At 34.3% G+C, this 13,560-nt stretch overlaps 1 pseudogene; it reads left to right on the forward strand.

Moving 5' to 3' along the window:
- Nucleotides 1-1,086: 1,086 nt before the first annotated feature.
- On the forward strand, nt 1,087-1,709 carry LOC105242121 (annotated as a pseudogene).
- Nucleotides 1,710-13,560: the final 11,851 nt, after the last annotated feature.

The raw sequence follows: 13,560 nt of genomic DNA on the forward strand, positions 1-13,560 counted from the left end.
GTGTCTCAGTTGGTTAAGTGTTTGCCTGTGGCTCAGGTCATGATCCCATGGTCCTGGGATGGAGCCCCACGTTGGGCTCCTTGCTCAGCGGAGAGTCTACTTTTCCCTCTCCCTCTGCTCCTCCCCCCTGCTCATGTGCATGCTCTTTCTCTCTCTCAAATAAATAAATAAAATCTTTTTAAAAAATGAGTGAATCTAACCAATAAATCAAAGAGGAAATTAAAAAATACATGGAGAAAAGTGAAAATGAAAACACATTGTTCAAAATCTTTGGGATGCAGCAAAAGTGGTTTTAAGGGGAGGCTGTAGCCATACAGACTTACCTCAAGAAACAAGAAAAATCTCAAGTAAACATCCTAACCTTACACCTGAAGGAGCTAGAGAGAGAAAAAAACAAAGCCCAAAGTCAGTAAATGCCCAAAACCATAGCAAAGATTAGAGCAGGTATCAGTGAAATAGAGACTAAAAATACCCCAGTAGAATAGAACGATGAAACCAGGAGCTTGTTCTTGAAAAGATAAGCAAAATTAATAAACTTTTAGACAGACACATAAAGAAGAAAGAGAGGGGACTCAGATAAAATCAGAATTGAAGGAGAAATAACAACTTACATTACACAAAGGATTATAAGAGAATATTATGAAAAATTATATGCCAAGTAATTGGACAACCTAGGAGAAATGGATCAATTCCTAGAAACATATAACTTTCCAAAGCCGAATCAGGAAGAAATAGAAAATTTGAACAGACCAATTGCTAGCAATGAAATTGAATCAGTAATCAAAAAATTCCCAATAAATGAGCCCAGGACCAGATGGTCTCACAGTTAAATTCTACCAAACATTTAAAAAAGAGCTAATACCGTTTTTCTCAAACTACTACAAAATATAGAAGAGGAGGAAAGATTTCAGATTGCTTCTACAAGGTCAGCATTACCTTGATAACCAAACCAGACAGAGACACTACAAAGATACTGCATGCCAGTATTTCTGATGAACATAGATGCAAAAAATTCTCAACAAATTTCTTTTCCAGTTATTGCAGCTTCAGTTACCACGGCCAACAAAGGTGGCATTCTCTAATAAGATGGTGCAAGAAGTCCTGCATGGGAACTAGTGCATGGGCTGGAAGTTTTTGGAGATGGTTGAACTGAAGATTGGCTAGAAGTACTATGACCCTCAAAAGGACAAACTCTCCTCCAGAATCGTCAAGCTTAATTCCTCTCCCCACCCCAATTCTCCGTGTGTTTTGGGGGACCTGCAGCACTGTGATGAGGCCAAGAATGTGGCTTGGCTCATGTGGCCTATGTGGATAATGTCCCACATGGACATAGAGGTGCTGAGGAAACTCAACAAGAGTAAGAAATTGGTCAAGAAGCTGGCCAAGAAGTATGATGCCTTCTTGGCTTCAGAATCTCTAATCAAGCAGACCCAATGTATACTGGGCCCCAGCCTGGCAAATTCCTTCCTTGCTAACCCACAATGAGAACATGATGGCCAAAGTCAAAGCAAAGTCCACAGTCAAATTCCAGGTGAAGAAGATGCTGTGTCTGGCAGTGGCCATTGGCTATGTGAAGATGATAGATGATAGATGATGACCTTATGTACAGTATCCACTTAGCTGTCAATTTCTTGGTGTCATTGCTCAAGAATTGGCAGAGTGCCCTGGCTTTATGCATTAAGAACACCATGGGTGATCCTCTTTACTAAGGCACAGCTTAATAAATCCTAATGCTACCGTTAAAAAAAAAATCCTCAACAAAATAATATCAAACCAAATCCAACAATACATTAAAAAAATCATTCACCATGATCAAGTGGGATTTATTTCAGGGATTCATGGGTGGTTCAGTATTTGCAAGTCAATCATCATGGTACATCACATTATCGAAAGACAGGATAAAAAAACATATGATCATCTCAATAGATGCAGAAGAATCATTTGACAAAGTGCAACATCTATAAAAACTCTTAACAAAGTAGGCTTAGAGAGAACATACCTCCATGTAATAAAGGCCAAATAAGAAAAATCCACAGCTAACGTTATACTCAATAGTGAAAACCTGAGAGCTTTTCCTTTAAGATCAGGAACAAGACAAGTTTGTCCACTGTCACCACTTTACTCAACATAGTACTAGAAGTCCTAGCCACAACAATCAGACATAAAAAAAAAAAAAGACATCCAAATTGGTATATAAGAAGTAAAACTTTATTTACAAATGAAATTCTATATATTAAGTTATTGTGGTGTGATGTTGTGCTATGTGGAAGAGAGGGAGGATTGTATAAGCTTCTCATTAAATCTTAGTCTTTCTTGGGCCTGTGCCTTTGGGAGGTGACCTTCGCAAGTGTTTCTCAACTGGTATAGGTTTTTCCTTCCAGGCTCCAGTTCTCTTCCCTGGCTGCAGAGTTCTAATCAGTTTACTTGAAGTCCTCACTCCTGCTGTGATTTTTTTTTCCCCTTCTTGGGTGGGACAAGAAGGCCGGAGGGCTCAGAGTCAGAGGAATTCCATTCCCTCAATTGGGATAAGGCTCTAAAGTTCTAGAAGGCTTCTCTTTTCTCTGTCAGAGCTGTGAAGACATCTTTGAGATCTCCTTCACTGTGAGAACCTGATGGGGTTCTGGGAGGGGCAGACCAGAAATGTGTGTGTTTTCCCCCAAGACTGTTGCCTTCAAAAATTTGTCATTCACACTAGTCCTCATTAGGCTACTGAAGTTAATTAAAATTAGGATTTAACTGTTCCTAGAAATTTCTGCTCCAAGTAAGTAGATCTTGGTTATTCCTCTCTGTATTTAACTGCCTTTCCAGATTTAAAGTGACAGTTTGCTCTATGATCTCAGTTTTCTGATGGATCCAAGAAAAGTCATTGATTTTTTAGATTTTCAGCGTTTTCTTATTGCAAGTAACAGCTTCTAAGTACTTTACATTTCAAAGTTGAAAACAGAAGTAATCCCATTTATTTATAAACTTTTCACTGTTATACTTTTATACTAGTTAATGCCATCTTGTTCTTTGCAACTTCTTTATCTTTTTTTTCAAGATTTATTTATTTATTTGAAAGAGAGAGTGAGCAATGGAGAGAACATGAGCAGGGGGGAGGAGCAGCAAGAGAGGGAGAAGCACACTCCACACTGAGCAGGGAGCCCCATGCAGGGCTTGATCCGAGGACTCCAGGATCATGACCTGAGCCGAAGGCAGATGCTTAATTGACTGAGCCACCCAGGTGTATCTGTGACTTCTTGGTTTTAATTCATATTACTAATATCCTTCCTAATTACTAAATCTTCCCCTTCATTGAGAGTGGTTATTATTCTTGAGCTCTCTCTTCTATTTACTCACTTCTTTCTTTACAATATGCAAATTTCTGTTTATTGTCACATTCCATGGCAGTGATACAAAACAGATGTGTAGTATTTTTATCCAGGAGCTTATTCTCCCCTTTGCTCTATCACTTAAGATGAAGATGGATAGGTTTCTCAGGAAAGAATGCTGCCCAGACCATGATTTGTACCCTGCCTTTGAGAAAAGTTGAAGAATGGGGGAAGAATACTGTAGATAATGAAATGCACACATTAATACCACCCTAACTTGCAATTTCATCCTTCAGAGAAATCTGCAATTCCACTCTCAGAGTACTCTCTTAAACTTTAAAAAGTTTAGGCCTTGAATGTAGTTTATAGTAATCCTAGTTGATAATCTCCTTTAACTTGAATCTACCAGTCCTGGGAATATAAGGATGGAGGGAAGAAGGTAGGGATTTTCAGGTTTATCTGGTCTACCTGTATCCTATTCCCTCCCTGGCCAGGTTTTGGTGCTGTCTTGATGTTACTCCAATGAAACCTGGGTGGTCTTGGCTATGATAACTGGTTTTTGTTATATAGTGGGAAAAGGTCAAACAGTAATACACCCAAGGTAATGTGGGGAGAAAACATGAAAAATGCACAAAAACTGCATCCAATATATCCCCTGACTGTAATGTCCCTGCTTTAGACTGTACTTTCTTCCTTGCCAGAATGGTTTCTCAGAGTTTAGTATTAGTTTTTTAGAATGCTTCTCTGTCTTTTTCTTTTGTATGATTTCCAGAGTTAAGCTTGGGGCAGAAAGCCAACAACATGGACTATTTTCACATTTATTCCATGTGCCAATATAAATTTATTAAAATGTAAACTTTGCTTAGACTGCTTCAAAATGGAATTTTGCCTCTTTTACCAGTATGAATTGCTTATTAGAACTTTGCTACCTAAACAAAATCTGTCTTAAATAAGACAATTGTGTATTAAGGAGAAATTGGCTTATTGAAATAGTCGTTTTCTGAAATGGTAAGTAATCTACTGTTCAAGGCTTTATCAAATATTATCTATTGGCATTTTTTCAGTAATTCTAGGAAATGAACGAAGACAATATAAAAAGGTAATACTCATCTTAAAAATCACTGTCCGAGAATCTTGCCTTCACTGTGATGTGGAATTTTAAATCTAAATTTCTTCTGTTCCATTGATCTATGTGTCTCTTTTTGTGCCGGTATCATACTTTCTTGATTACTACAGCTTTGTAATATAACTTGAAGTCTGGAATTGTGATGCCTTCAACTTTGCTTTTCTTTTTCAAGATTGCCTTGGGTATTTGGGGTCTTTTGTGGTCCCATACAAATTATAGGATTGTTTGTTCTAGCTTTGTGAAAAAAGCTGGTCGTATTTTGATGGGGATTGTATTCAGTGTGTACATTGCTTTGGGTAGTATAGACATTTTAAGAATATTTTTCTCCTAATCCATGAGCATGGAATATTTTTCCATTTCTTTCTGTTATCTTCAATTTCTTTCATAAGTGTTCTATAGTTTTCAGAGTACAGATCTTTTACCTCTTTGGTTAGGTTTATTCCTAGGTATCTTACGGTTTTTTGTGCAATTGTAAATGGGATCAATTCCTTGATTTCTCTTTCTGCTGCTTCATTATTGGTGTATAGAAATGCAATAGATTTCTGTATGTTGATTTTGTATCCTGTGACTTTACTGAATAGAAAACCCAGAAATGGACCTACAACTATATGGTCAGCTAATCTTTGAGAGAGCAGGAAAGAATATCCAATGGAAAAAAGACAGTCTCTTCAACAAATGATGTTGAGAAAACTGGACAGCAACATGTAAAAGGATGAAACTGGACCACTTTCTTATACCATACACAAAAATAAATTCAAAATGGATGAAAGACCTAAATGTCAGATAGGAAACAATCAAAATTCTAGAGGAGAACACAGGCAGAAACCTTTTTGACTTTGGCCATAGCAACTTCTTACTAGATACATCTCCTGAGGCAAGAGAAACAAAACTGGAAGCAAACAATTAGGACTTCATCAATATAAAAAGCTTCTGCACAGCAAAGGAAACAGTCAACAAAACTAAAAGGCAACCTTTGGAATGGAAGAATATATTTGCAAATGACATATCTGATAAAGGGTTCATATCCAAAATCTGTAGGAACTCATCAAACTCAACACCCAAAAACCAAATAATCCAATTAAGAAATGGACAGAAGACATGAACAGACATTTTTCCAAAGAAGTCATCCAGATGGTAAAGGACATGTGAAAAGATGTTCAGCGTCACTTATCATCTGGGAAATATAAATCAAAACCATAATGAGATACCACCTCACACCTGTCAGAATGGCTAAAATTAACAGTGCAGGAAACAACAGGTGTTGGCTAGAATGCAAAGAAAGGGTAACTCTCTGACACTGTTGGTGGGAATGCAAAGTGGTTCAGCCAGTCTGAAAACAGTATGGAGTTTGCTCAGAAAGTTAAAAATAGAACTGTTCTATGACCCAGCAATCACACTACTAGGTATTTACTCAGAGGACACAAAAATACTGATTTGAAGGGGTACATGCACCCCGATGTTTACAGCAGCATTGTCAACAATAGCCAAATTATGGAAAGAGCCCACATGTCCGTTGACTGATGAACGGATAAAGAAGTTGTGGTATATATATATATATATATACCTCTCTCTCTCTATATATATATATCTCACTATGTATATATGAATATTAGTCATCAAAAAGAATGAAATCTTGCCTTCGCAGTGACGTGGATGAAGCTAGAGTGTATTATGCTAAGGGAAATAAGTCAGGGAAAGACAAATACCATATGATCTCAATCATATGTGGAATTGAGAAACAAAACAGATGAACGTAGGGGGGAAAATAGGCAAACCAAGAAACAGACTCTCAACTATAGAGAGCAAACTGAGGAGGGGATGGGATAAATGGGTGAGGGGCACTTTTTGTGATGAGCCCTGGGTGTTGTATGTAAATGATGAATCACTAAATCCTACACCTGAAACTAATATAACACTGTATGGTAACTAACTGGAATTTAAATAAAAGCCTAAGACTAAAAAAAAAAAGTTTAAGTTTAAACAGTTTATATGCACTGTGTTCTGATTTATTGTGCAAATGACACTGAAAACAATTTTTTGAAGCATTTAAAACATAGCTAATTAAATTCTTCCAGTCATCAATATCAAGAATCCATTAAAACACCACTTTATGATGCATTAAGCTTGTAATAAATGTACCAAAATATTTTTCACAACAAAAATCAGAACAGCCTTTTTAAAAATCTCTCAAAAATCTTAGACACCCATACTTTTTATAACTGTATAAACGCATAGATTATAATTAAATATTCTGTTATTAATAAATATAAAAACAACAGTTTTAATAGAAGCAAGCATACAAGCTTGCATGTATTTGTAGTGTATTATTGCTTACCAGAAGAGATGGCTCTGTGATCTCATTTCTGATAAACTTTACATTTTTTTCCTCTCTTGTTTTTCATGTTTGTTGTTGGTCAGAAAATGCAAGTGTTCCAATTAATGGGGGGAGAGTATCAAAACAAATCTGTAAATTTAATAATGCTTGAAAGATCCAGGATTTTTAAAAATGTGTATTACAATATCTTAAGATTATAGCTTTATCATAATTTACAAAGGTCTCTCATTTGTTTCTCAGAGAAAGCAACTTCAGAAAATAAATCCACTGCTAATTTTCCCTAATGACTCTCTGCCAGACTCACTACTGTAAATCAGTATATTCAGTCACATCTCTTTTAGATGATCTTATAAAATCACAGACTTGTGGAAGACTGGACCATTACCTAACATTTTTGGGACAGTTTTAACAGTTAATTTTCATAATTCAAAAAAAGATGAATACTGATGAGAAAAGAATAATACCAGNAAATCCAGTTTTTTTACAAATTTTTTTTTTTTTTTTTTTGGTAATCTCTACACCCAATGTAGGGCTCAAACTCATGATCCCAAGATCAAGAGTCACACGCTCTACTGACTGAGCCAGCCAGTCACTCCTATAAGCAAACATTTTAAACTATCAGCAAATGATTTTATATAGCTTAATTTTGCATCAATATAAAATAGTTTAACCAAAAAGAAGGCTACAAAATTCCACATACAAAAGAGATAGTGTGGGTTTAGACTCATTTCCTTTATCTGTGGAATTCAGTTAGCTATGGCTTTGTGATTTAATGGTAAAATACACATTGCTTATGATCTTCATTCATTTCTTTTTTTTTTTTGTCTTCCCCATAAACAGATATTTATTGATCTTTTACTATATCTCAGATAAAGCCTGGGAACTTAAAACTGTGAATAAGGCAAAGAACTTGAAGTCTACTGATAGAGGCAAATAAATAAATGAATAATATTTAAATATATAAAAATTAGATGAAAATTTGGCCTTGCTATTAATCACGCTATGTAATAGATACTGCTAAGGTTAACAGGAAACAGTGTTTCTCCCAAGTCTATATTGTAACATTTAAAGTCTCATAATTATCCTCTTTATTTGAGTGACTGTTTTCTTGCCTCCAACTCTCTTTGGTACTTCTCAATCGAGGTTGCTGGAAACTCATTATTAAGTTGTTCTTGCTTCATGACAGCAACAAATCCAGACCTGATATGTGCAAATGTTAACCCCTCCTCAGAAACATTTATGGCCATTCCTGCCTTTATGAAAACTCTTTCCTACTACCTCTTACTCAGATGCCCATGCTTTCTCTGGTGAGCAATCTCCCTTGTTGCAGCAAGTTAACAAACCTAACTTTCTGGATTACATATTGTCCCTGATAGTTTTTATTAGGTGAGTTTTATTAATACTGAAATGAAAATGCTTATAAAATGCTGGATTTTTTAAAGCTATTTAATAACATGGTTTCTGTTTTATATTTCTTTCCATTGTAATTTTTTTGTATTATAATGAGCAAATAGTAAAGGCACAAGCAACACTTTGATTATTTTAAACTCAACTAAAGGGTCAAAAAGCACATAAATGTTAGAAAAGGGAGATTTCTTGAAATTGTCAAAAATGATGATAGATAAGGCAAATAACATACTAATCAGGAAATCAAAACATCCTCTGTAGTTTTTAATTCAAATACAAAGTAATTTAAAATATAAGTAACAAGTTCAATGTCAAATATATGACTGACATATAAGTAAAATTTCACCATAAGCAAAAATGCTATTTGCTAATAAAAATATTTTATTAAATATTTAATGTTTCTCTACTTAACCAAATTTTATGAAATTGTTGAATTTCAGATAAACCTGTCTTTTACATAGTTGAGAAAGAAAAAAATGGTATTAGATATAGATATAACAGTAGATTTGCAAATGTTTAGAATAATAATTGTTTTTTTCACAAAATTCCCATCATTTTGTGCATTTATGTCCATGGTCATTCATTTTTTTCAGTAGTTTTAAGCACTTATTATAGGTCAAGTACCATGACAGATATTGATGATACTGAAACAGGAGAGCAAGGTTCTTGCTCACGGAGTCAAAGAATGAATATTGCGGACAAAGGAGAGTGAGCCAGGTGTTAGAATTTCATTAAGCAAGGATACAGAAAAAGCTCTCAACAGTGAGAGGGGTCCCGACCGGGTTGCCAATGTGTGCCTCCACTGACAGTCTTTTATTTAGAACTGACTGGGGAGCTTGTGGCCTTACCACTCTTGTGATGTGTTGGTTTGAGTAAGGACTGGTGATAACATCTTTAATGACTTCTTTCTTGGGGTCTGGTTATTCTTTGTTGGTCACAGTGTGACTGCCATAAAAAGACCCACCTCTGATGTCCAGGGCAGGGTGGGCTGGTTTGTTCCCTTATCTCTGATTTCCTTACACCTCAGCATTTCTGGAAATTTGGGTGAGCCTGATCACCTAGTCCCCTACCCATCTCTCCCTACCTTGCCCTGCTGTCCCTTACTCAGTGAGACCCTTCAGATGTATATCAGTGCATCATATACTTGGGGGATGATTGCCAACATGTATCTTGGGGGGGGTAGAGATAAAGGAAGTTTCCAAAGGAATTTTTATATGTTAAAGTAGACTTACAGGATCCTTGGGGTTGGGATTGCCTTTTGCCCTTGACACTAGCAAAGTGTCAACATCCAGGCAGTTGAGTCCCTGGAGAAATGTCACTTTGCCTATTTCAAGGACTTGTCAGTGGACTGTAAGTAATAAGGAAATTTAATAATTTTTCTTCTGCTTTTGTCTCCCACATCAATACAAATATGAACAACCATTTGATGAGCATTATATTACTTTTATAAAATACTGCGTATGCACAGGTGACTGAGGAAATTTTCTAAGGCTTTGAAGAAAGGTTTTACTACTGGGTGAAATGTGACAGTTCTAGCTATACTACCTAAAAGAATGGAAATATTGACAGTACCAGTACTAAAAATTTCTATGTATCAAACATTTACTCTGTCGTCTGCACTATGTTAATGTAAAGAGAATTTATATGCATTGCATCACTTAATCCTCATAAGTACACTGAGGTAGTTACTATTATGATGGCCTTTTTAAAAATGAAGAAGATAATATTTTTATAGGTTAAATATTTGTTCAAGGTTATAAAAGAGACCTGGAGTCAGGACATTAAGATAGGTATTCTTAGAGTTAGCATGCCTTTTCAATGTTAGCATCAAATTTTATACATTTAATTACCTGGAAGAGGCTTCAAAATGCTGCTTTTGAAAGAATGTGCTAATAGTTGTAAAAGAAGTCAACTGCTCTGCATTTCCTCCTGATCAAGGGGTTAAAATCTAAAATGAGAAAAGGATTTTCTGCTTGGTGCCAAAAGATAAAACCAATAGCACCCAGACATAAGGCCTGGATAAGAGATGTCACAGGGAGCATAGGGGGATAATGAATGTGTGTGTGTGTGTGTTGCTGGAGGGTTTCTTACACTCTCCAGAGTGAATTATCAAACAAAAAAGAATAAGCTTTGCTAATTTAAAGGAATTATTTTTCTAGGGCAGCATTTCTGCATTTGGTTTCCCAGAATATTCATTCACTGAGATAATGATTGGGGGTATGGGAAGAAAAAGAAAGTGAATATTTTTCTAGCCGAATGCATTTGGAAAATATGATGCACTGTTCAATATTCACAAATTCCATTAGCATATTAAAGATCCCAAGAATTTCAGTAGTATGAAAACCTACTTGACTTAACTTGGTATTTATCATCCATTCAATAATTTTTCAGAGTCAGTGGTATTAATTTGCTGCAAAACGTGCTTTGGGAAATGTTGGTTTATGGATACATGAATATGTTTAGGAATAAGAAACAAATACAAATCAAATTATTTTTTACATAAGGAAAAGTTTTAACTTATTTGCAGTTTCTTAATAAGTGCAAGTTTTAGAGAGTATGCTTGAATTTTACATATTTCTCCTAATGTGCACATTAGGTAATAAATGCCTCTGATGACAGTAAGAGGTCTAATAAAAATACATCAGTTTTAGAATAAACAAGGGATCAATTAGTAAATGTGCTGTGTTCTCTCCTGCTGAGAATAGAAGTCTGGCTGACAATAATCTACACATATACTTGATTTATAGCCCTGTGCATTGTTATGCCATTTTGTAATAAAGTTTGGTAAATTTTATGACAAGTAAACCTGTTCTAACTATATATTAATCCTTTACAAAAATTGAGAAATTCTCATTGATATGGATTTTGGGTTCCAGTGGATACAGACATTATATGGTGATTATCTTCATTAGGAACTCCTGTGGGAAGTTAACGAGATTTTTCTTAAATGTGCTTCAGGAAAATTTTACTTTCTTCTCACGGCAGTTCACAAATGAAATGATAGTTAGATGCCTTAAAGTAAGTGAGCAAAANAAAAAAGGGAAAAAAAAAAAAAAAAAAAAAAAAAACATATAAAAGAATTATTTTCAATAGTTTGAATTCAAATTAAGCTAAACCTTAAGTGAGTAGGCCTTTGTGGTATACCCTTATTTTCCCCTAACTGATAAATATGCATCATAAAACTCAGAGGATAATGATTTTAAAAAGCAGGTGATTATATAAAATCTTGGACTATTATTATTTTTTTTTCTTTAGACTTCAGGAACTCTTAGTGGTTTTCTTTTCAACCATGAAAATGACTTGGCAGGATTTCTGGTGCCAAATAGTTATTCAGATATTATTTTATACTATGTAAAAATTTGGCCGACAACATAATTTCCTTCTGAATTTATATATGGGGCACAGAGAAAGCATTTTAGAATATAACTTTACTTAATCAAAATTACTTATTTTAGTTACTTAAAGGGAGTTTCTCTGTATGCATGCACACATACACACACTTTATGTTGTATCATATGTATTCTCTATATTTTAATTTTTTTCAAGATTTATTTATTTCAGAGGGAGAGAGAGAGAGAGCATGAGTGGGAGGGGCAGAGGGAGAGGGAAAGAGACCCTGAGATCATGACCTGAGCTGAAACCAAGAATTGGATGCTTATCAAACTGTACCACCCAGGCACCCCATGTATTCTATATATTACATATATAGTATATGTATATATTGTATAATATATATGTAAGATACATGTATTTGTATGTATATACATATATACAAATATATGTATGTGTATGAACAAATGCATACATATGGACATATCTTGGTTTAATGTTGTTTTTGTTAACACAGAACTATATTTTGTCCATATCATGGTGCTCAAGTACACTGTGATGATGAACAATCTTATTTCATCATCAAACTTGTCTCAGGGGTGTGCAATTAAAAATTAACAGTAAAAATTCTTTCTACACTAATTCAATAAAAATGAGACCAAATGTAAACTTACTGCATAGTTATCATAAATGCCATTTTTATTGACGAATATTGACTCAAATAAAATCAAGAATACATGTTTTATAATGTACCTCCATTTGATTTTACATTTAATTTTGCGTTATTTGAGATCATGTTAACTACTTAATTGAAAACAAAATGAAACATTTTCTGGTGCCTGGGTGGTACCATTGGTTAAGCTTCTGACTTTTGGTTTTGGCTCACGTCGTGATCTCAGGGATGTGAGATCGATCCCCACTGGGCCCAGAGTCTGCTTGTTTCTCCTTCTGCCCCTCCCCCTAGCACTATTTCTCTCAAATAAGTAAATAAATAAATAAATCTTAAAAAAAAAAACACCAATCCAACATTTTCAATAATTTCTAAAGTAAAGGTTATTTTTCTGGAATTTTATAAAGAAAAAAGTTCATTAAAGAATATGTAGATTTCAATAGAACAAATTAAATTTTCTCCCTTATATTTTCTGTTAAAAGTAATATGTTACATACTGAAGGGGTAAGGAAGATAAGTAATTCATTAATATCTTTGATCAAAGACTTTGTTGACTAGCAGTGAAATAAGTTTATGTTCAAATAAGTAAAACATGCGTAATGAAACTCTCACTAAAAATTCATAATACCCAAAATATGTAGGATGTAATAAAAATTATTTCATATTTCAATTTGTATACCTGTTTTATTTTATATATATTTTGTATACATCATGTATAAAATATTATATATCATATATGTATTTTTAAAATATCAAGAATCAGGAAAAACAACTTGAATGAGAAAAAATCAACTAATACCAATACTATAATTAATTAAGATTTTAGAATTATTTGTCAAGATTTTTAAAGTATCCCTGAGGCTCTGTTTATTTATAATTATTTATTGCTTCAACAAACAATTACAAATTCTCTTGAAACAAATGAAAAAAAGAAAATCTCAACAACAACAAAAAGGAAATTATATAAAAGAATCCTAATGGAAACTGTATAACTGAAAAGCAAAATGATAAGAAAAAAAACACTGCTGGTGGGCTTAACAGTAGAGTGGAGACAGCAGAGGATAGAGTAAGTATTCCTGAGGACAAGTGAGTAGTTTACTTAATCTGAACAACAGAGAGAAAAATGTTTTGGAAGAAATGAACAGAGCTTCTGGGACTTGTAAGATAATGATAGTAGATTGACATTTTTATTATCAGAATCCCTGAAGGAGGAGTAAGAGAGTGGGGCGGAACACATATTCAAAGAAATAACAACTGAGCACTTTACCAAATCTAGAAAAAGACATAAACTTATAGATTCAAGAAATCCAGAGAAATTTAAATAGGATAAATCCAAAGAAATACCCGTGAAGATGTAGCCTATTTAACTTATGAATACTAA

Source organism: Ailuropoda melanoleuca, chromosome 2, assembly GCF_002007445.2.
Source record: "Ailuropoda melanoleuca isolate Jingjing chromosome 2, ASM200744v2, whole genome shotgun sequence".
NCBI lineage: Eukaryota > Metazoa > Chordata > Mammalia > Carnivora > Ursidae > Ailuropoda > Ailuropoda melanoleuca.